At 41.1% G+C, this 21,122-nt stretch overlaps 1 protein-coding gene across 2 annotated transcripts in view; it reads left to right on the top strand.

The window, feature by feature from the left end:
- LOC143374325 (cyclic GMP-AMP phosphodiesterase SMPDL3A) overlaps positions 1–21,122 on the top strand; it is an 87,857-nt gene that overhangs the window by 4,597 nt on the left and 62,138 nt on the right. The gene's annotated exons all lie outside the window — the stretch shown is intronic.

The raw sequence follows: 21,122 nt of genomic DNA, 5'->3' as shown, positions 1-21,122 counted from the left end.
ATTTTAATACGTAGTCTGCTGTAGAGATATTTAACTGGAATTTAGAATTTTTCCTCTGGATCGCATTTATTTCGTATGCACCTACACAAAATCCAGGGTATCAGCGCAATAGTGGTCTATCCCATCATTTCTAGTGGATTGACATTTCAGTCTAAACTACCTTTCATACAGCAAAAATTTAATCCTATAGTGGCCCGAGCAACCTTCCAAAAAACAACTACAAAATAGCAGCACAAAAACGTGTTTCTGCACTGAGCACTTTGTTGCTTTACGCCGCGCAATATCAATTCTCCAATATTCATACGTTTGCAGTTGTATAATAATACACCCCTGAGCAATTATATGTTTACAAAATCATACCGATGTACGTAAAAATAGAAATTAAAGCAGCAATTTTAGAACTTTAATAATTTCATTAGTCGTAATCTGAAAACAAAAGTTTTGGGTTTACGCCACTATTGCGCTCAATTGTGATTTCAATCGTGCATTAGTTTTCACAAAATCAAGTCAACAAGCTCAGAAAGCAAGGTTTTGACAGAAACACTTTTAAAGAATTAAGTGTTTCTCGCCTGAATAATGGGGCATTTATTCATGAATCCTAAATATTCCTGTTCCCTTATTCATCTCCCCTTAACAAAACTCGATTTCACAATAACATCCAAAACCTCGTTACTCAAATTGCCCGTAAGGCAATTATCATAATCAAAAAGGCAATTAATAATCTACTTCGAAGCAAACCCTCTTACAAGGGGAGGGCACCATGTGATAGAGATCTACGATGGATCTATGTGAAAAATAAGTAAATAGGTGTCCGAAGATTTCAGCCAATAGGCCTTAATAATAGAGATATTTACATATAAATTATTAAAAATTACATAATGGCCGTTTGGTTCTAGTGGGTAAAAATCCCACACTACCCTGACGCCTCCGGGGGATTCCCCTCTGGAATTCCCCTCTGTTGAAGATTTCTCCAAGTTAAAAAAAAATTATAAAAAAAAACAATTTGTAAAAAAAAAAATTTTTTAACGTGGAGATATCATCAAAAGGCACCCCGATGCCTCCAGAAGGGTAGTTGCGGGATTTTTACCCACCAAAACCCCACGGTCGCTATAAAATTTTTAATAATTTACTTATAAATATCTCTATTATTAAGGCCTATTGGCAGAAACGCTCGGACACCTATTTACTTATTTTCGACATAGATCCATCGTGCCAGGGCTCATCAAAATCGGTGTATATCACATGCTGTCCTCCCCTTGTTAGCTTCACTATCCTTTCGAATTTTAATAAAATCCATTAGAAGCACATTTCTAATAACCTTACCCCACATGAAACTGCAAAAGAAATTGATTCCCCATAGTCCCTCGCTACGTCACCCTCCTAGAAACAGGCAATCCCCACATCGACGCAACGATACAGACACTGGCACAGTGTTCGCTGGACGTCCACGCCCGTTCATCTCAATAACCTCCTTTCATTACTGTCATCAATAAAACACCGCTGACCCACGATCTCATTTCCCCCGGACAATTACACGCGGCTCGTTACTGTGACATAATTTTAATTGCCTGCGAAAACGCACCGGGGCTGCGCGTAAGATAACCGAGTCGCAGCACGCGCCATTTCAATGTGCAACGACGGGGTCCGCTCATAAATTCATAGGGGAGCGTCGACGTGCCCTCGTCCACCCCCTGAAACGATACCCCGCTGTCCTACCAATTATTCCCGCGTTTAACATGAGCAAAACGCGGCGTTTTAAACGGTGTCACGGGCAAACGGAAGCATCGATTACTCGACGAACGAGCATGTAATTTGGTCGCGAGCGAGCGCGTCGCCACGTCGTCGCGCTGGCCCGCGTGCAATTTATTCGCGGACGTGCTGCTCGTTATTTAAACGCTTTCGTTATTTATCATTATCTAAACGGTTATCGAGCAGTCGTTGACCGTGAACGCGTGGCCACGCCGAAATGGGGCGCGATGCGTCGTCGAAATGCCTGGGACAATGAAACCGAGTAATTGGGGACAGAGTGATTGGTTCTCGATGATACACACTCCCATACGCGCAATTAGTCGTCGAAATGCTGAGGATGGAATAAGTTTGGCTGACAGGGATTGGTAAATGCGCAGAGGGAAGAGCAGCGAAGGTGAGTGGATATTGTCTGCTCGAATTTTGAGTGTTACATTATTTTAGTGGATTTTTTTTATTGGTAGTTATATGTGTGTATTCGCATTTGTAGATTTATATGCTTGAAATTGTGGTTGTGTGTGGGGGGATTTAAAGAGGGTTTGGGATTTAGAGGGTTTGAAGTGTTTGTTAAAGTGAGGGTATTTTTAGGGGATATAGCTTGACGAGGGATGAATTTTATTTTTATTTTAATTTAGTAAATGATTTTCCTTCTCCTCTTCCTCGCAGGCATAAGTGGACGGTAATCTTGTGATTAATTTATATTTATATCAGTGATAGATGATTTAGTGGCACTTCATTCATTTTCACACATGCTTCATATCTTGGTAGCATTGTATTCTCCTTTAAAACTTCCTCGCCTGCGCTTGACAGGTATTTTCTGCTCGCCGGAGCAAGAAATTGCTGTTTCTTATAATATTACAAAGTTTTAACGCAGTAATTGTGATATTAATTAGTTACAGTCGTTAACTGTATTTAGGTACTTTATTATGTTTTAATATTACTTTGGTAGCTGATGCAAACAAGTCATTTGCCTTGTCAAAATCAGAAATTGCTTATTCTGCTACTTCACACTTTAGTGGCGACTAATTGCTCGCTAAACATTCCCTACGTTTTACACTTTCTGTGCCTTAAAATCCTATACAAATCCGATTGCTTTTATTCATTTCTAAAGAATGTTCCCAACTATTGTATTCAAGGAAGTCGAATGTCTATTTTCTTCAAATGTCATATAATGTAATATTCACCTCGTATAATATAAGCTCACAGAATATTCAAATTATTAAGGGGCAATGCCACTGTAGAGGCCGGAAAGGCAGCCTGATTTAGAGAATTTTTTATGCGAGTATAGGGAATGGAATACGAAATCTATTTGAAGGCCTTTATTGCACATACCTTGAAGTATGATCACAATTTTTTTTAATGTCTTGAATACATATGGCGGTGCCACAGCTCAACAAAAGAAGCTTCTTCTGAAAACAGCTGTGTTCCGCGGCCGGAAAGATTTCTCCTTCAATTTTTCACCTAGAACAAAAAACCGAAAATTGTTGAGTTCTATATAAGATTATCTCGAGAAGTACACGAAGTAATTCTTTAATTACATATACTACTAAAAACTATACTAAAGAATACTAAAAACTGTACTAAAGAATACTAAAAACAGTATTCTTTAATACTGTTTTTCTCAGAATTGTGCGTGATTGAACAGAAATTTTCATTTTGAGGTAAAAAGTGACGTGAAAAATTGTTAAAACTTTTTTCCAGGCTCTACAGTGGCATTGCCCCTTAATCTCCCAATTCTGATTAATGCAACATGATATTAAATCCTTAAAAAGAATCATTAATAAACTTTTATTCTTTTCTAAGTCTTGTTAATATAAACAAACCATTCCCTCAATACTTTTCCAATCAAGCCCCGTATTAAACGACGCTTACGAAAAATTGCAAAAAAATATGCTTAATAACCTAGAGAAAACCCCTTGCAACAAAGCAAGGGAAATAACTCCGTGCATGGTCAGACACACTCCGCAAGCCAGGATGCCTGGGACTGCATCCCGGTAAAACTTCATATCTCTTACTTTCGAAAGCACTACCACGAGTTCCCCTAATTTTACACTCCGTCTAGCTGCTTCTCGTTAAAGCTCGCCCCTTTTCCACCCCTCGAAAGGCCGCCAGAAAAATTCCAGCAACGACGTCGACGCGGTCCCACCAACGTTCCCCTTGACCGCCCGGAATCGCGCGTAATACCCGTCGATCGGTCGATTCCATCAATTATTTGCGCGCCCGCGACTCGAACGGCTAATGAATGCCGCGGGGCTCGATCCGTTGAAAGCGTAACGAGACGGAACGTACGATAAAGCCGCGAGCGACGCGCGGATTTCGTACCTACGGCTGGTACCACGCACGCGTTCGATCGCGTGGGCGCTTTCCCCAGCGCAGCAAGCTTCCTCAAGCGCCGATCCTGGAGACGACTCGCAAGACACACCCTGCCCAATGTCTCCTACCAGGACCACGCGCTCGACTCTCGGCCCTCTCTCGAGATAACCAGCGGCGACCATCGCGATAGCTGGTTGATTGGCTCCAACGAGGCTGCGATTCCTCCGGTTCCGCGCGTGTCCCATTAAATCCGCGAAAATGGCACTGATAGCCGTTATCGCGTGCCTGGCCGACCGTCGATAACGTCGTGGAATGATTTTGCATCTGCCCGCCAGCAGGGTCTCACACCCGTTGCCCACCCCGCGTTATCACGCTGGGTGTGTCTGCGCTATGGCTATCGATTAGGCGAGCGCCGATCCACTCGGACGGAAAATGGAATAGCGGCGATCGTTCTCGCCCCATCGGCGCCGTGTCACGGGCTTGCGGTATGTCTATCTGAGATAGCCGCGATTCGTTTCCATCGCTGCGGTAAAATGTTCATCCACAGGGTTTCGGGCATGCTTCCCGGGTGATTATTCGATGGAAGTATGTCCTCGAAGCGGGGCCTGAGCTGGCTCACCAGTGCTGAGACTGTTCCGGAGGCTGGACTGATGGTGCTTTCTTGTTAACCCTTAATCGGTGACGTCGAGTCCGGAAGACTACTGCGGAATTAATTTTCCTATGTTTTCGTCCTTTTCATTCCGAATTGTTTTACAATATTTTTGCCACGAAGGCAGGTTTCAGTGGCTTTGAACAAAACATGCAAAAGCAGCTTCGCAACGTCACTAATAACTCCAGTATATATTAAAAAAAAACGAAATTTTTTGGAATCTGTTTGCACAGTTGTATTCCTTATTAGAAATTACAACATTTTGCCATTTATATTGTTCTCCTAGCGGTAGTAGTTTTCAAGATATTTGACTAAACATGCGCAGTGATTATGTGTAAAATACGCGCTGGTTTTATGAATTGTTACGAAACGTGGCAAAGGATTATTTAAGGGGTCATTTTGGTTAGATGGGTTGAAAAAATCGACTTTTTTTCTTAAATATTCTTCGAAAGTACATATCCTCAAGAATGTACTGTTAAATTTTCATGGAAAAATTCCGATTATTTTAGCTTCCACACACGCATTTTGTAGGGAGGACTTTTGCAGAGGGTGGGCCTCTATAGATGAAAACTTTGAACGCGTTTTTCTCGAAACGTCATTTTCACATCGTGAAGATAAAATCTCCAAATTTTTCGAACCGATTGAGTTATAAATTCTGCTGCTTATTCTGCACACCTATGACTCTCGCAGGGACTACAACCAAGTATTTCCATTGACTACTGTTACCATAAAAATCAGGTGGAAACACTGTAGAAAACAGATTTGGTGATTTCGAGCTTGTCGACAAAGGAAACCTATAATAATCTCATTTGCGTAGACTTCAAATTCCGGACTAACGATATGTCTGACCGCGTGCAGGGCGTTTCTACTTGCAGGCGAATATATCATCCTTTGCTTATATTTCGGCTCATTACTATAATTCCCTCCCACCTGATATTCGAGGTTTAAATTCGTTTCCTGATTTTAAATGTAAAGCTCGGCGATATATAAGGTTAGATTATGCGTCACAATAACTTTCTAGTTTCTTAATGTTAGTTAGTTTTTTTTTTTTAGTCATTTAGTTAGTTATTTAGTTATGGTTAGGCTTCAAACAGCATTGTACTGCAGCCTCGCCATTTACTTCGCTTGTCTTTATGTATTATTTTCTTCTCTGGATGTGTCAAGTAATAAAAACGAATAATAATAATAATAATAATAATAATTCTGAATAAAGAGTGTCGAAGTAGAAACATTTCTAGCTGCCCACAAAGGAATCCAGTAACAGACTAGCACCCGTGTGGATAAACTTCGACTGCTCAATTCATAAGTCAACGATATCCTCAAAATTAAAACCATCAACCCCGATTTTCCCCGTCTAGGAATTTTCGTTACAACAGCACGTTGTTCCCAGCATTCCTTCGCGTTCCTCGTCTTTATGGCAGCTCGTTTTCCACGAAATAAGTGGATCCTCCGAACTGTCCCCGCACGATTCCCATCGAAATGGGTTCACTCGATTCCTCTTTGACGCGAGCTCTCCAGCAATGCAGATGAATCGCGGCGCGTTGTTTGCTCGCAAATCACTCTACGGACTTAACGGCGTCCTTTCCCTTTCTCTCGCGTTTCGCTCGTTTAGAATACAGGAACGACGGACGAATGATGGACACCTATGTAGCTCCGTGCCCGCCCGGCACCTACGTGTCGTCGATGCTTTATTTGCGAGAGCCGCGCGCGGGTCGTTCGGGTACACGCGTTTCCGCGAAACGGATGGGGGTTTAAAATTTATTTTGAAAGCGGAAAGAGCACGGGGCGAAACGCTGCGACGTGGGTGGCCTCGCGAAAATGCGCGTTCCCAGCGTTTCTACGTACGACCGGGAGGACTTAACTACCCGCCACGCTGGGATTTTCGCTGGGATTCCCATACACCGGCTTGAATATTTCATTTGTAGAAATAGCTTTGTTCGGTAGGCTATGAATAATTCGATGGACTCGATGGGCTCGATGGCCGGCTTTGCTTTTTCATCGCGGGCTTTTTCGTCGCGGGGCGCGGTTAGCGTTGCTTGTTTGGCGGTGATATCGAAACGGTGGCTTGTGGCTTACTGCCGTACATTTCCTGTCACGATTAACGACAAGAATCGCTTCGGCTGTTTGGAAAGTGCAATGGTTTCTTTCTATTACGTAGATTAGCAGAGGTGATTGAGGAATTGTTCGTTTGGAATATGAGTAGCTTTCCGTGTGTTGTTCAAAGTGTTCAAGATGTTTGTGTGTATCGATTATTTCGAAATACTGTAATAATACTGTAGGGAAGACGCTGATTCTGTGCGTAAGATCTGGGTCACTGGGTATGCTGGAGTTTATCTGAAGAGTCCTTGTAGAAAATACTGTAAGTGTCAAAATTATAAAGGAAAGTAATTTTTATCGAAAAGTGTTCTACGTGCCAATGGTAATACTATAGTATAGAGTTTGATTTTTGGCACTTACAGTAGTTTCTGCAGAGACTCTTCATTTCAATGCAAACTTGTGCTTCGAGTCCTTTATTATAGTAAACAAATGAAATAAACAAACAACAAAGATTTTTTCTTGTGTTTCAAGGGTAGTAGAATACACCCCCAAAATTCGAAAACGTTAAGTGTTTATTTCATTATAAAAACCATCACCGGAAAGTGGTAGAATTTTCGGTCGAGACAGTAGAATGTCCCCTTAAGTATTGATATTAACACATTAATTACTGGCAGCGATTAAAAGGCCAGAAAAATCATTACACATATTCACACGCGTGCTGTCAATAATAACAGTATTTTACTTGTTTTTTCAAACTAGTTGTAACAATTTTAACCATCAAAAATGACCCTCAAAAGAACCCTCCGGTATTACCGAAGATTTCGAATTCGAACTGACCTGAGTTAAGTAGAATGCACCTGGATTACTATTCATCTGGGCCAGTATCTTATCCACTAACAACAGCCCCTATTCACACCCTACATCAAAGTCGTCGCGTAATACTCCCTCGTTTATCCAGCAAGTTACTGCATATTCTTCCTCCCCCGATTATTACCATTATGAAAACAATTTTTCCCCCTCCACTCAAGCGAATGATCCGCCACATTAACCTGTCGCCACTCAAACATCATTCACATTTGGCGCCGCTGGGTAATTATCACCTAAATTTCCGTCGCTCCCGCCTTAATTGATCCACTTCATAACACATTCCGCGGGCTTTATGACCCGCCATTGGACCACTGTTCTCGAAAACCGGCCATCGCTTTCATCGATATCATCCCGTTAAGGCAGATGTATTTTACGGGCGCGGGTTCAAGCCAAAAGTGATAAATTTAAAACCGACCGAATGTCGATTATATAACCCTGCTCCTCCCCCTTTCTCTGACTGCCGCCGCCGTTTGCCCTCGGGGATTATTGCACTCGCGCGCCCGCGCGCACAACCCCTGTACGAGCCATTTCCGTCTGTCTTTCTTTTTCCGCGCGCGATGCCTCAATTTCTTTGGGCGATGCGCCTTGGTGGCTTGCATTCTTGCACGTACGTAAAATATACCTTTATCGACAAGTTAATGGCGATTAAAAACATCGGCCCCGAGCTGAGGACGGGACAAACGAATTCCTGTTTTTCTTTGACGATAATGTGTGATGAAGTTTCGGGGGATGAAAGGGGAACAGGGAAAGAGGTTAAACTAAAGCTCGACAAATATTTTTATAAAGATCGTTTTTATTGTATTTTAAAATAGTTTGGTGGAAACAGTGCGGAATATTTTCTTTCGAAAATGGAATATTTTCGAGATGTCAAAGGTATCAGCATTTTTGTAAAAGGGTGGGGTATTTTTGTTATAATAGTGAGCATAAAAAGTAGATGGGGAAATTGACTGTTAAATGTATAGTTACATAGTTCTAAGGGTTGACCAAGTTCTTGATCTAAAATTTCTTCTGCTTGTTCACTCTTCTTTACTCAAGATTCACCACCTTTATTTATCATCATCCCTGAAAGGTGTTATCTAGCACCCTCTTAAGCGATCTGCACAATGTAGCAATCAGGCAAAAGCATCAGCGTCTCTCAACCGAATATAATTCCCCAGGTATTCTACCTCTGTAATTGTGCACCCAAATTTTCTGCTGTATTGCGCAAACAATAATCCAGTGTCTTCTAAAGATTTCAGTTCTACGAAAGTGAGAATTTTCGTGAGATGGATTGTGCGATAATTAAAACGAAATTCCACAAAAAAGATATGTATTTATTTATTTATATCTTCTACTCAATAAATCTTTATTTTTAGTAACTAAACTGAAGTTTTCTCAGTTTTCTTTGCAAGTTTACAAGCTGTCCCATGTTAGATACCACTTTTTCGGACTGTCGCTTTTCACTCTTTTCAGTTTTTTCAGTATAACTTCCAAATATTTGAATTTTTTACATTTACATATGTAAATACAATTATGCATTAGTGCCTACGTCCCCTCATGTCAGTTTTATTAAAAAACAAAGCAAACTTCCCTACCTTTGGTAAGTTTTTGAAATCAGGTATCTCATATTTCAAATATGAAATGCATTAGTTCCTACGTCCCCTCGTCTCAGTTTTATTAAAAAACAAAGCAAACTCCCCTACCTTTGGTAAGTTTTTGATTTCATATTTCAAATATGAGATACCTGATTTCAAAAACTTACAAAAGGTAGGGGAGTTTGCTTTGTTTTTTAATAAAACTGACACAAGGGGACGTAGGAACTAATGCATAATCGTATTTACATATGCAATAACATACGTTTACCCTACGAACTATAGAATATACTTCGCCAAGTGTTCTAATTCTCATTTCTATTTCCTTATGCAAACAATATCCGTGCGTTATTCACAGATTTCACTTCCCTAAGAACAGAAATATTATTAGAAGTACAATAATTACCATCCCCTATCCTATATTATATTCCTCACAAGACGTCTACTATGAACCTCGCGAAAAGGCAACAAGAGTGCTCAATCCATCCAGGAGCGTAACACCTCAGGAAAAAAATCAACGATTCAGATAAGCTTTGCGTACAGAGGCTAACTCGCGGGTGATCCATCTGCCGCGATACAGCGCGGCAGGCTTAATGAAATCAAAGGGCGCGGAGATAAAAGTGTTGCCAGGAGCTGGTTCGTATGTTCTGCAGTCGGAAGGCGAGCAGGACAGGCCGCTATGGACGGCCGAGGTAAAAGATCAAAGGGCTCCAGTGACTAGCGACCACCTCGACGACTACGAGCACAACTACGGCTTTGCACGTGTGAGAAGGCAGCCGCTGGAAGATAGCTTCATCTCCCTCTATACATTTCCAAGCTGTTCCGTTCGTTGTCACTCGAGAAGCAGCAAAGATATTACGAGTTCCAACGAGTTCCACAGAGTTACGAACCGTCTTTCAAGGGACGCGTTAGTTTCCGTCTGCTTTCTCAAGGCGCCGCCAAGGGAATTGGTTGTTACGAGACACGCTTGTCATTCCGTATCCGCCCGTGGAACGGCATCGGTTCCCGTGGAATTTTAAGCCGCCTCTCCTTAGCTCTGGCTGGGCGTGCACGCGAAGCGTTCATCGATCGAGGCCGGTTAATCTGATCAGCGAATGATAAATACGTTTCTTCCCTCCGATGCGAGCTTTATGTCCAAGCTTTAATCTTCCTCGATCCTCGTGGGGCGGGCGGTTTGACGGTCTGCGCGGGAAACCTTCGCCTGGAAAACGCGCATTTTGGAGGCTCTAATTAGAACGGAACGGAAAAAGCTTGAGGGACAGCCGCGCGCAAAAGGGACCGCTGAAATTTCATAAGCCTTCGAAAGTTGGCTGGGTGCTACTTTGATCCGCGAACTCGGCTGGAAGTCTCTGAATAACGAACGTCATGCAAGAACCAGCCCTCCGAGTTTCGAACTTGGATGATTACCACCGACTTCCAGCGCGATATGTAATTAGTAGAAGTCGCGGCTGAGGAAAAATGCGAAGAATCAGATGGCTCGGTGCGACTAATAACCTCGGATGAAAGGCACTTTTAGCGACCCTCGTGGATACGGTACAGATCGAAAGTTTCAACAGTCTCATAGGTAATTGTTTTATGGTGTGTTAAAGGGGTAGTGGGATATTGGAAACGTAAAATCGTTAGTTTCTTTGACGCTAAATTACTTTGATACCAAACAATCGTTATACTCGTGCTTTTGAAAATCTATTGTGGGCATATTTGCGAGTATTTACAACAAAAGAAATCGTCGGAATGTATAAAATTGTCGAAGTTATTAATCTTTAAAGATAGGCCTTTTTCGGACGCGCCGCTGCAAGTGGTGTACATCGATTCAGGTGAACCAATCATTTGAAAGCAAAATGCTTTGAGGTGATTATTCTATACACAAATATCTACTGTGTGGAAACTTGCCGATGAATTTGAAGAAAAATTGTGGAAGTTACACACTAATCAATTTTCTTTCAACATTTTTACGGGAGAAATCGTCTTTAATCAGTTATAAAATGTTTTACAAAGATCCAATATTCATGCGGAATTTCTACACGATAGAGAATGGAATTCTGCAGCTTCATTTAAAATTTGAAGTGAAAATATTCATTCGTTCAAGAGTTATGATGTGCAACGTTTCTGGAAATGGTGTTTCGAGAACACCGGCTTCAAAGTTCGGGGTGTGTTACCTTTATCGCGCGGTTAGTCGGCGGTACACTGTGTTACGTTCGCTGCTATAACTTCGACAATTATTTGAATTTTTTCATGAACATTTGTTCAAAATGTTCGTAAAGGATAAGATTTTCAGGAGCAGTAAAATAAAAAATATCGATATTTTTAAGCTGAAATAGTCCTTAAAATTTAAAACTATTACTAAAAAATTTTAAGACTCAGATAAAATAATAAGACAGTTTACATTCAGACTTTCGGTGAAGAGATTCTTTTTTCTGAAAATGAAGCATCGTAGAAAGAAAAGGGTAATTTTGGACAAGATATCTTTTTTCATCAACGCAAGGAAATCTATTTCATTTCTTGCAGGAGTTTAATAAAGGCTTTATAAAAATCTCAACGTAATTTTGCTAATTGTATATACTTATACAGAAATGATACATGAGAGTTAATTTGAAATTAGAAATACCTACTTGAATATCACATATTATTAGATCTTAGGCAGTTACTTAATGTAATTCTTCTTGCAGTAGAACCTCCAGTGTAATCTTATTTCATGATAATTTTAAAATATGTGAATGACAACATACTCGACCCTAATGGTACTTTGATTTCATAGCAACAATGTACGAAATTACTTTCTCCCAAGAGCACGGAATATTAAAGCTACTCGTGAATTGACTACAATCATGTTGCTCCGTATAAAATATTTGTTTTGCTTCGTGGGCTTAATTTTCATCCTGACGTATTGACCTGTAATTAAGAGGCAGCCTATATATCGCTGGATGAATGCAACGTTCAGTTACGAAGTGCCATATATGAGAAACTACAAGAATTTATTTGAACCGGCAGGAAACATGGATGTGTAGATGAAATAATAAACGTGTAATAGTAAATAACGTTCGTTTTAAATCACTTTCGTGCCACGTACGTCACTTTCATTGTATATTTACGACTCGTGCTCAAATTAATGGCCAGGGGGTGCTTTTGCTTTGCTGTTGTTTCCCCTCAAAACACGTAAACATTGGCATTGAGGGATTGTAGTTTCTTTAACAGGACGAAAATAACCGTGCCAAAGATAATATAAACATACACCGTAGTCTGAAAAATGAATCGCAAAAAGTTATTAATTGTACGTGAAAGCAGGCGTGTAATACCTTTCACAAAAGTATGAAGATTTTTTTAGAACGAACATTCTCACTCCGTTCACTCTGTAGAACCTATATTCAACCATTCCTTTTCAATTCTCATTTCGAATAACTTCTCGTATTTTTTCCCCTCTGAAGGTAAAGAAAGAGGGGAACGTGGGTTCCAGTAATATGCAGCTTTGCTTTTATGTGGGTTGTTTCAATAACTCAGTTACAAGGGGTTCTCCACGTTTCAGTTTCATATGGAAAGAAAAATTCCAGATTGCTGTGTAAACGTTAATGTAACTTGAGGATTTGGGACGGAATTGCAGAAAATTTTTGCGTTTTTACGAGGCCTTTGTTGATCTGTTAAAACAGTACGATTTCGAAAAAAATGTTAAATAGTAAAGATGTCAAATGGTATAACAAGTATAGGAAAGTATGATTTATTCGAACGTTTAAAGCGTAATACATATTTAAAAAAAAGGTATAGGCAGATAAGGGAAGCAAGTACGTATGCTGTCAGACGCCTCGTGTGGCTAGTACGTGGCGGAATTACAGACGTTTGTACCTCTTCCTACGCGAACTATCTGAAACAAATGACATTGAAAGCAATACGAACTGTAGAAACAGCATATACCTCGCAGCTTTTCCATTTCAAATTCTAAACCGTATTACAAAGTTTAAGCACAGAATTACTTGAACACAATCGAAACATTTCTCGAGAAATTTTTGTAACAACTTTCGTGGCGCACCTCGCGCGAGTGTGTGCATTTAAAAGGAAACAACTCAGCTTATTCTGGAAACGTGAAATTTAAGGATTCCTTTGTCGCGATTACGGGTCAGCGATTTTTAAATAACAATGTGAAACGTGACTACCCCGGAGACACAAAGCGATGCTGTTAATTAATATCTACTTCGCCGACGTCGTACGAAAAGAGGTTGCTATTGAAATAATATTGAAACGTTTTCTGCACAGAACCGACACGAAACTTTCCACGGAATAAAGCAAGATGCAGAGCTTTGTCTCTCGGCGAAGATCGCGGAAGAAAGTTGGTTTAGGAGTTCCGTCGCTTTTATTACCGTCACCTTATTGTGACATCGATGTTATTGCTCGATAAAATGGTTTTGAGTACTGGAGGAATCGAGGAAATTGCCTTGCAAGTCATTCAGGGATGTATATCGCCGTTTGAAAGGTAACGGTATCGTCTCGCGCCGCTCACATATTCGATTCTAAATATCGACAGAATTTTCATTGGAAATCGTCGCACATGATCCAATAGAATATTCAGAATTCTTTATTGCACATGAGGGAACCTGGAATTTCGTTTACGCTGAGCTTGGAGGAAGTTTGGAAATTGAGATGGCATTTCCTTTGCTAATTGCTTCAATTCATTACATTCGTAACGAGATATTAATCTGCTTACTTAGTGTACAGAGATCTGCATTGAAAGACTCGAAGGTTTCGCCATTTATAATTGAGACATTCAGAACAAAAACGGACTGACCCACATTCTTTGTGAAATTGAGTTAGTACCAATATTGTATTTCAATAGGCTCTACTAATCATATAAAATAGGAAAAATTATTTTTTTGTCAATGAGGGTTAGTCCGATATTTTACATGACAAAAGGGTGAAGAACTTTTGCTGTTTCAATTTGTCATATGACTCAATGACACACTATTTTTGGAGAATTACTAATTTAAACTTAATCGTGTAATCGTTGGTATTGAAATAGGATAAACTAATAGTCAGAACAGTATCTAATATGAAAATATAGAATTTTGCAGACGGTTTGGAAATTTGGCTATTTTCCGATTTTATTTTGTAACTTGCAATCTGTAAGAGTTAGAAAAAAAGTTTTATGACAAAAGTTACTTCTTTTAATTAGGACTATCGTTTGGTAACTTGCAGTTCTTACAGTCAGCGAGTAATGACAGAAAAATTGGAAAATAGCCGGAATTTAAGGGGTTAATTTCACCCCCTTACAGTGATTTTGGGCAGCAAACAAAAATTGCGTTATAATCAGGAGGAAATCCCCTACTCATTCACAAAGTCTCAGATTTTCCTGAATTTCCTGGTTCGTGATCTTTGCATGTCAGTAAAACCCTGCTAACGTTATCATTATTAAAATTTCCACCCACATTTCATCCAATGAAATCCAAATAACCTGGCAAAATACTACACAAAAGCATTCGATCCACCAACACTCACAAACACTAGCACCCAAGTACAGCTAATTCTCCATAACCAAACACGTGAGCCCAATAACAAACAAATCCTCCAAACCTCCACAGTCAATTCTCTCTAAAACACGAAGACCTCTGGTTCCACACTTAGCCCCGCTTTCATAACGAGTATTCAGCCTCTTGCATCTCCGCGGCGAATCACGCTGCAGACCCCGTGCTGGTGGGATCAGCTCCCGCCGACAGCAGCGTATCCCTTTGCGCGGGTAATGGCAATTCATCGGGCAGCCGCGACGCAACAATAAGCGGTAATCGTCTTAGTTGCTCCTCCGATTATCCCTATCTGCGTTGCCCATGCCGTGGCTATTAGCATTGGCTGATCGGCGTTGCGTATCAATCGGTGTGACGCTGAGTGCCCGCCGCACGTCTCGCTCTCAAGCGACGACGGTGGTCCTGAGCGTTCGTGGGCTCGGATGTTTCTGCCGGTGGATGTGTGCGCAGGCGGGCGTACCTGTGAATCGGCATTAATTCCGGCCAACAGTTTGCTCTCCCCGTTGCAGCAGCGCGCATCGAATTGTGGCGAAACGCCGAGAGGGTGGTACAAAACACGCGGCAAATACGTGTGTGCACGTCGAATCGAGTATTTGCGTGGTGGGTATACGCTCTCCCTCCTGCAGTCCCACTGCTTCCCTCCGCCTAGCTTTGAGGAGGGACGGGCACGGCCGAAAGCGCAGGAGGAGAGGAGGAATCAGGCGAATCTGGAAAGATTATACGTGCGCGGTATGTCAAGTTCTATCGGGGCTTCTCGTGTCCTCGAAAGGGTGACGTTTTCCAACGGGGCACCGCCATGAGTTTCGGGACACTCCTCTATCCGGGGGTGGCCCGCGGTTGAAATTGGAGCTTCGCGGCATCCGACCCCCGTGACTGCAGCGGCGGAGTAATAATATTCGCATAAATAACACGCCGTAGGAGGTGATGGGGGGAACGAATGCGAATCGCCCGGAGAATGAATAAAGATTTCGGGATATTAATCCTGAGATATACTGCCAGGCGACCCTGTTGTTTTTATTCGTGACGCTCCGCTGGGTTTAATGGGAAGTCTCGTTGTGCCTTTCGGAGGTGTTATTTGTGGAGAGGATGAAGTGTAGGGTGTTGGGTGGGTTCGTGGCTGTGGACTTGTGTGCACGTGAGGTATCGATAGTGGATTGCATATTGTGCGGCTGCATGTTCTTCTGGGAGGTGGGTCGTTGCTCGTTTAGGGGCATCTTTGGGAATAGATTGATTTCATGAAGCGTAGGAATCGGATCAAGTTCAATATATACTCACGAATCCGAGTAAATTTCAGTACAAAAGTTTCAGTTCATGGGATTCGAATACTACTCATGAGAGGTGATTTTAAATTTTTCTCTTCAAATTTATACCATATACAATTTAAATTAACAAAAATTGCTTCCTGCAGATGTCCCTCTATAACTACTTCCTTACACAGAATATTGCATTGCAACTTCTTCCCCCATTTACCAGCAAGAAAACGATCAATTTCATCTAAACATTCTCGCCAACTATATTAAATACCCTTACAAATATTTAATTCCAGTTCAACGAGCATAGACTTGAGTTAGGACCTTCACAGACGCCTTCACGCCTGAGAGTTGTTGTTTGTGTCACTACAATTACCCACCTGCAATTCTTCCTTCCCTCCCCTGCGCAAAATACACATCACTTGGCATAAATCATGCGGAAGGTACCAGACACCAACGGCGAATCCCCTACCAGCTTAAACACACCTGACTCTCCAGGGCGACGCTCAGATTTTACTATGTACCTCTGTTACAATCGCGATATGCATCCAGGCGGCTGGTAATAAGACGTGACGGGGCTCGTCGCTGCGATACAAACATCGTCTCCCGGTTTGACGTGATCGGGGGGGATTCTTGAAAAACACTCTGCTAGACGGTGGCGCGACGTCGCTGGTATGAATAGCAGGGAATTGATAGGCGGGGGGAGCTTGGCGGAGCCATTAGAAAGTTGTACCCAGCGCCGCGCGAATTAGTCAGCCGAAAGGTTCCAGCGCAGAATCTGGTAAATGAAATTCCTCCTGTCCCGCGTCAAGTGACTTTGATTTCTGGATGGCTTGGTCGGTTCTACAAGGAGAGGATCTATACAGACCGCTGCAACACCTCTGGGAATTCCCGCGTTTCACGGTGGCCCCCCGTTTCCGCCGCTATATCTGCGGATAGAACCGTTCACGTCGGGAAACAATTAAAAACCACGCGTTTCAGGGAAACGTAGAGGCGCCGTTAATGGGTAGCCGATGTGTATCTTGATTGTGTGTGTTTACCGGCTGATTTAATCGCAGAAAATAATATCGGGGGTGCAAAGCGAGTTTGATGGATGTAAACGCGGAAGGTGTCGATCTTGTTATACATAGAAGCGATTTTTAAGTTTCAATTATGCACAGATGCATACGTAGAATATTTCGGGAGTGTAGGTGGAAATGTCATTGGGTAATAGATTTCGTAATGGAGAATGTAAATAGTATTAGAGTAGTGGACAAATTGAGGACAGATTGAGTTGTGAATCCGGGATACATTTGCAGTAATATACGCCGGATGTTTTAGGAAAGGGTTGCAAATTTGTTTGGTAAATGTATATCCTAAAATCAATGCTTATTGCAATATAAATGGTTTTATATTTCTTGTTAATTTTCAGTTCATCGTCTTAAAGAGATAGCTTTTACAAACTCTCTTTTGTTCAATTTACTCAATATTAAAATACATCTCAAAATTTTACAACCCTTCAGGGTCTTTCGAAACCCCCTGTACGCAAGAATGTTTCGCGACCACTGTATAACCACATCCCTTAGCTATCGTACAAGCAGCTCGGACTTTACACGAAGTTGAGTCATGGAATGAAACGAGCACGCTGATAAATAATATATGGTAAACGTAGCTGCTAGCCAGCTCATTCTCGGAGGCAACAAAACGCTGATCACTCAGCAAACATAGCGCTCCGCCTTTAAACGTAATAAACACATTCTCAGCAAATCAACTCTCCCATATCCCCACCTCTGGCTGTCAATCCGTTACATTAACAACATCGCCGATAAATCGAAGCTTATCGTTCAACCGTCCTTATCTTATAGCCGAAGCGTTAGCGGCGTCTCTACATCGTGAACTTTCCCGTTCGAGACCCTTCATGAATTCTCTACTTCCGTTCAGTCGTTTACCTCTCCTTCCATATTTTAAGGATGAACACGGTTCAACGAAGTGTCAGCAGAATCGTGTAAATACCGTCTGGTGTGTGGAGGTCCTGGAGCGTCCGTGTGAGAGTCGCAGTTGTATAACCGTCGGTTAGTCGCGTCGCAGCGAACGCCTCCGCGTTTATTTCCCGGCCACAATCTACGACGCGTCTCTCTTATTTACCAGGACGCGCGATTTCGTGCTCGTACCCGCGTACACGCAGCTCCACGCATTCGCGCGGGAGGGCATCGACTAACGACGGTGCAGTTCGTTGACGGATGGGGGAAAAAGTCTTTCGGCCGCGGGAAATTCTTTATTAGAACAAACGAGGGGGCGCGGAACGACGTGGTGATACTCGCGGTGGATTCGTGTCGGGCAAAGTTTAATGTGCGGGGTAATTTGCTGGTGGAGCTGCGCGACATTTTTGGAGCAAAGCTTCGGGGGAAATTGAAGAACGAATGCAACGATCGACTGATTTCCCCGCGCTAGTTGTGAATCTTTGCGAGCCTTTGAATGATTCTCGGAATAACAGAGTATATGGGTACTGGGCTTGACGAAAGGAGCTTCGTTTTCCGATAATTTCGAGCTACTAAAATACTCCGAGTACTTCGACGCCTACATCCAGTGGTGCTTGACAGACACGCGAAATTGAAATTCTGATAGTGGTTTCATTGGGAATTATTTGGGAAATGTCACTTTACGAGGTGTTTAATATGTGGGCGTATATTTAGGGGTGAATTTATCATTTGAAATAATGAAGACAGCATCGAGTTACAGACGTCAGCGTGGTTTAATAATTCTCCTAATAAGTCTAACTGTATTGCTGGACACCGTTTTTTGCCGATCGATCACGTGAAAAGTTAAACGAAATTTCTGTAAAGTAAATAGTGTATCATCTGATACGTGTATAGTATTTAAATTGTCAATTATTAGTTAGAAGAAGAGGGCGTATCAATCAGTAAACAAGCGACTATTCAAAGCGACAAACTTTATCGTGAAAAAAATGTGTCGCAATAAATTAGCCCTCGTTATAAGTTTTCTAAAGTTGTATGTAAGTTTTGTGTAAGTAAATTTTTTTCTCTGTCTTATTTACTTCTTACTTGATTTTTAAGGAGATTGTATATGCCTTTTCTTTGGCATTTATGTTTCAATAACCACATATTCGGCGAAAAATAGTATCGAGCATTATAAGTCTAAATAAGTTAACTATTACGCTGTGACACAATAAGTAATAACGTTTCTGACCGAGCTCAAATAGAAAATGTTTTCGAATGACTTTTGAACACTCTGGCAAATAAGGATCCATGAAACGTTAGTAATATGTAAGGTATAAGGGATTTGAAGAACTATTATTTTAATTTCCAAGACAGATTGAAACTCTGCGCTCAACTCACAGAAAATTTTCTTTGTAATGCACCAGTAAACTGGCGAAATTTTATTTTACCGGAAAGCATCCTTAGAGGATCTGAAAGTTCTTCCCATTATTCGTAGCTTCTTTGCACATCCAGCTACACTTCTTTAGGGAAATCCTCTTACACGCGTATTTTTCTTTTATCAAAAATCGTGATCCTCCAAACACTTGTTAAAAATTGGAGAACTTTTTAAAATTAATTACATTTCAGGGTGAAACAGAGTGGCCTGCGTGAATCGTAACCGTTTAGCATCCACCAATTTTCCGTGCTTGTGCCACAAACCAGGCATTTCGCATGTAAAGAAAAAATGCACGCTGCCCAATTTATCAAGTCTGGTAGCCGGTTGGCTTTGCAACAAGCCCATGAATTATCCGCCACTTTGGGGTCTGGAATTTTTAATTATTTTGCAGTTCAGTAAAAGTAGAGATTATTATCTGACAGGAGAAAGTATTTCATTTTCTAAAATTCGGAATGGTCACTTTTTATCGTCTGTAATTGGCGGAGGTACTTGTCAAACTTAGAACGTAATACATATTGGAGAATTAGAGAGTCTTAGTGAGAGAAACATGACAATGTTTCAGAAAAGACAGAATTTAAACTAAGTGATTTATATTCCCAAAGCAAGTGCTCAGATATTATCTCTTTCAAGCAATTAGGCTTTAGCTAGTGAGCAGCTAGGCTTAATTTAATCAAAGTATGAAGCACGTCTTATCCTGTGTTAATTAAAAAATTCTTCACGAAGCACTATAGGTCGCATTTGTATTAAAATACACCACTTGGATTTCGCGTGAACTGTTGAAAGGCCTAGCAGCAATTTATTTAATTTTATTCGTAGTTTTGACTTTTATTATTACATTCTTCTTAATCCTTATAATAGATTGCAATTTACCTGAAGTGCTGTTAATTGATATTAAGACTTGAAAGACAAAGCATTCCCTCCTGGCCCTTGCTAAGTCATTGGAGTATCGCAAGAACAGCGCCAGATTTGAAACAGGGAATATGGGATCGCTGACCTGTTTCCTAAATTAGGGGCACGTGCAGCATTCATGCGTTGCATACCTGTACATCTTATGCAGGGGATTCGTGCATGGCGTACGTAAAATTTAGAAAACTACCCCCAAGACCTCCTATCGGCGTCATCGCGTCACCAACTCTACCCCTGAACAAGAAAAGTTAATACCATTTTCTAGAACGAAATACTCTATCATTGTATTCCAATTATCAAATTGCTGAACTTTAGAAACACTGGGTCCTCCAACTCTTGAACTATCCAAATTTTGCGACCTAAACTTCGTAACAAACTAATCGACCTACTACAAACTAGATACCAAGCGACGTACAAAATTTCAGCGATCTCATACGAGTGTTCAAACACTTCAAACAGCCCAACAAAATCCATCGCCACCATGGGAGCATTAAGACAAGATATTAATAATTCCCATCGATCGTTCATCACCCGAATTCCTAATTCTCAGCAGAGTTGGGCATTAACTAAATAAAGAATTTTTTCAATAACGGCTCAAATTATAATTACTTTTACTTTAGATTATTTGACGAATAAAGTTAATTGTTTTATTCGTCGAGCGTTTCATTTTCAACGTCAAATAAATTTTTCGACTTCAACTTTAACTACGTAGTTAAAGTTAAAGTTAGAGTTAAAGTTAGAGTTAAAGTTAGAATTAAAGTTGGAGTTAAAGTTAGAGTTAAAGTTAGAGTTAAAGTTAGAGTTAAAGTTAGAGTCAAAGTTAGAGTCAAAGTTAGAGTTAAAGTTAGAGTCAAAGTTAGAGTTAAAATTAGAGTCAAAGTTACAGTCAAAGTCAGAGTCAGAGTCAGAG

Source organism: Andrena cerasifolii, chromosome 10 (assembly GCF_050908995.1).
Source record: "Andrena cerasifolii isolate SP2316 chromosome 10, iyAndCera1_principal, whole genome shotgun sequence".
Taxonomy (NCBI): domain Eukaryota; kingdom Metazoa; phylum Arthropoda; class Insecta; order Hymenoptera; family Andrenidae; genus Andrena; species Andrena cerasifolii.
The sequence above is the reverse complement of the archived record's forward strand: the minus strand, read 5'-3'. Positions and strand labels throughout refer to the sequence as shown.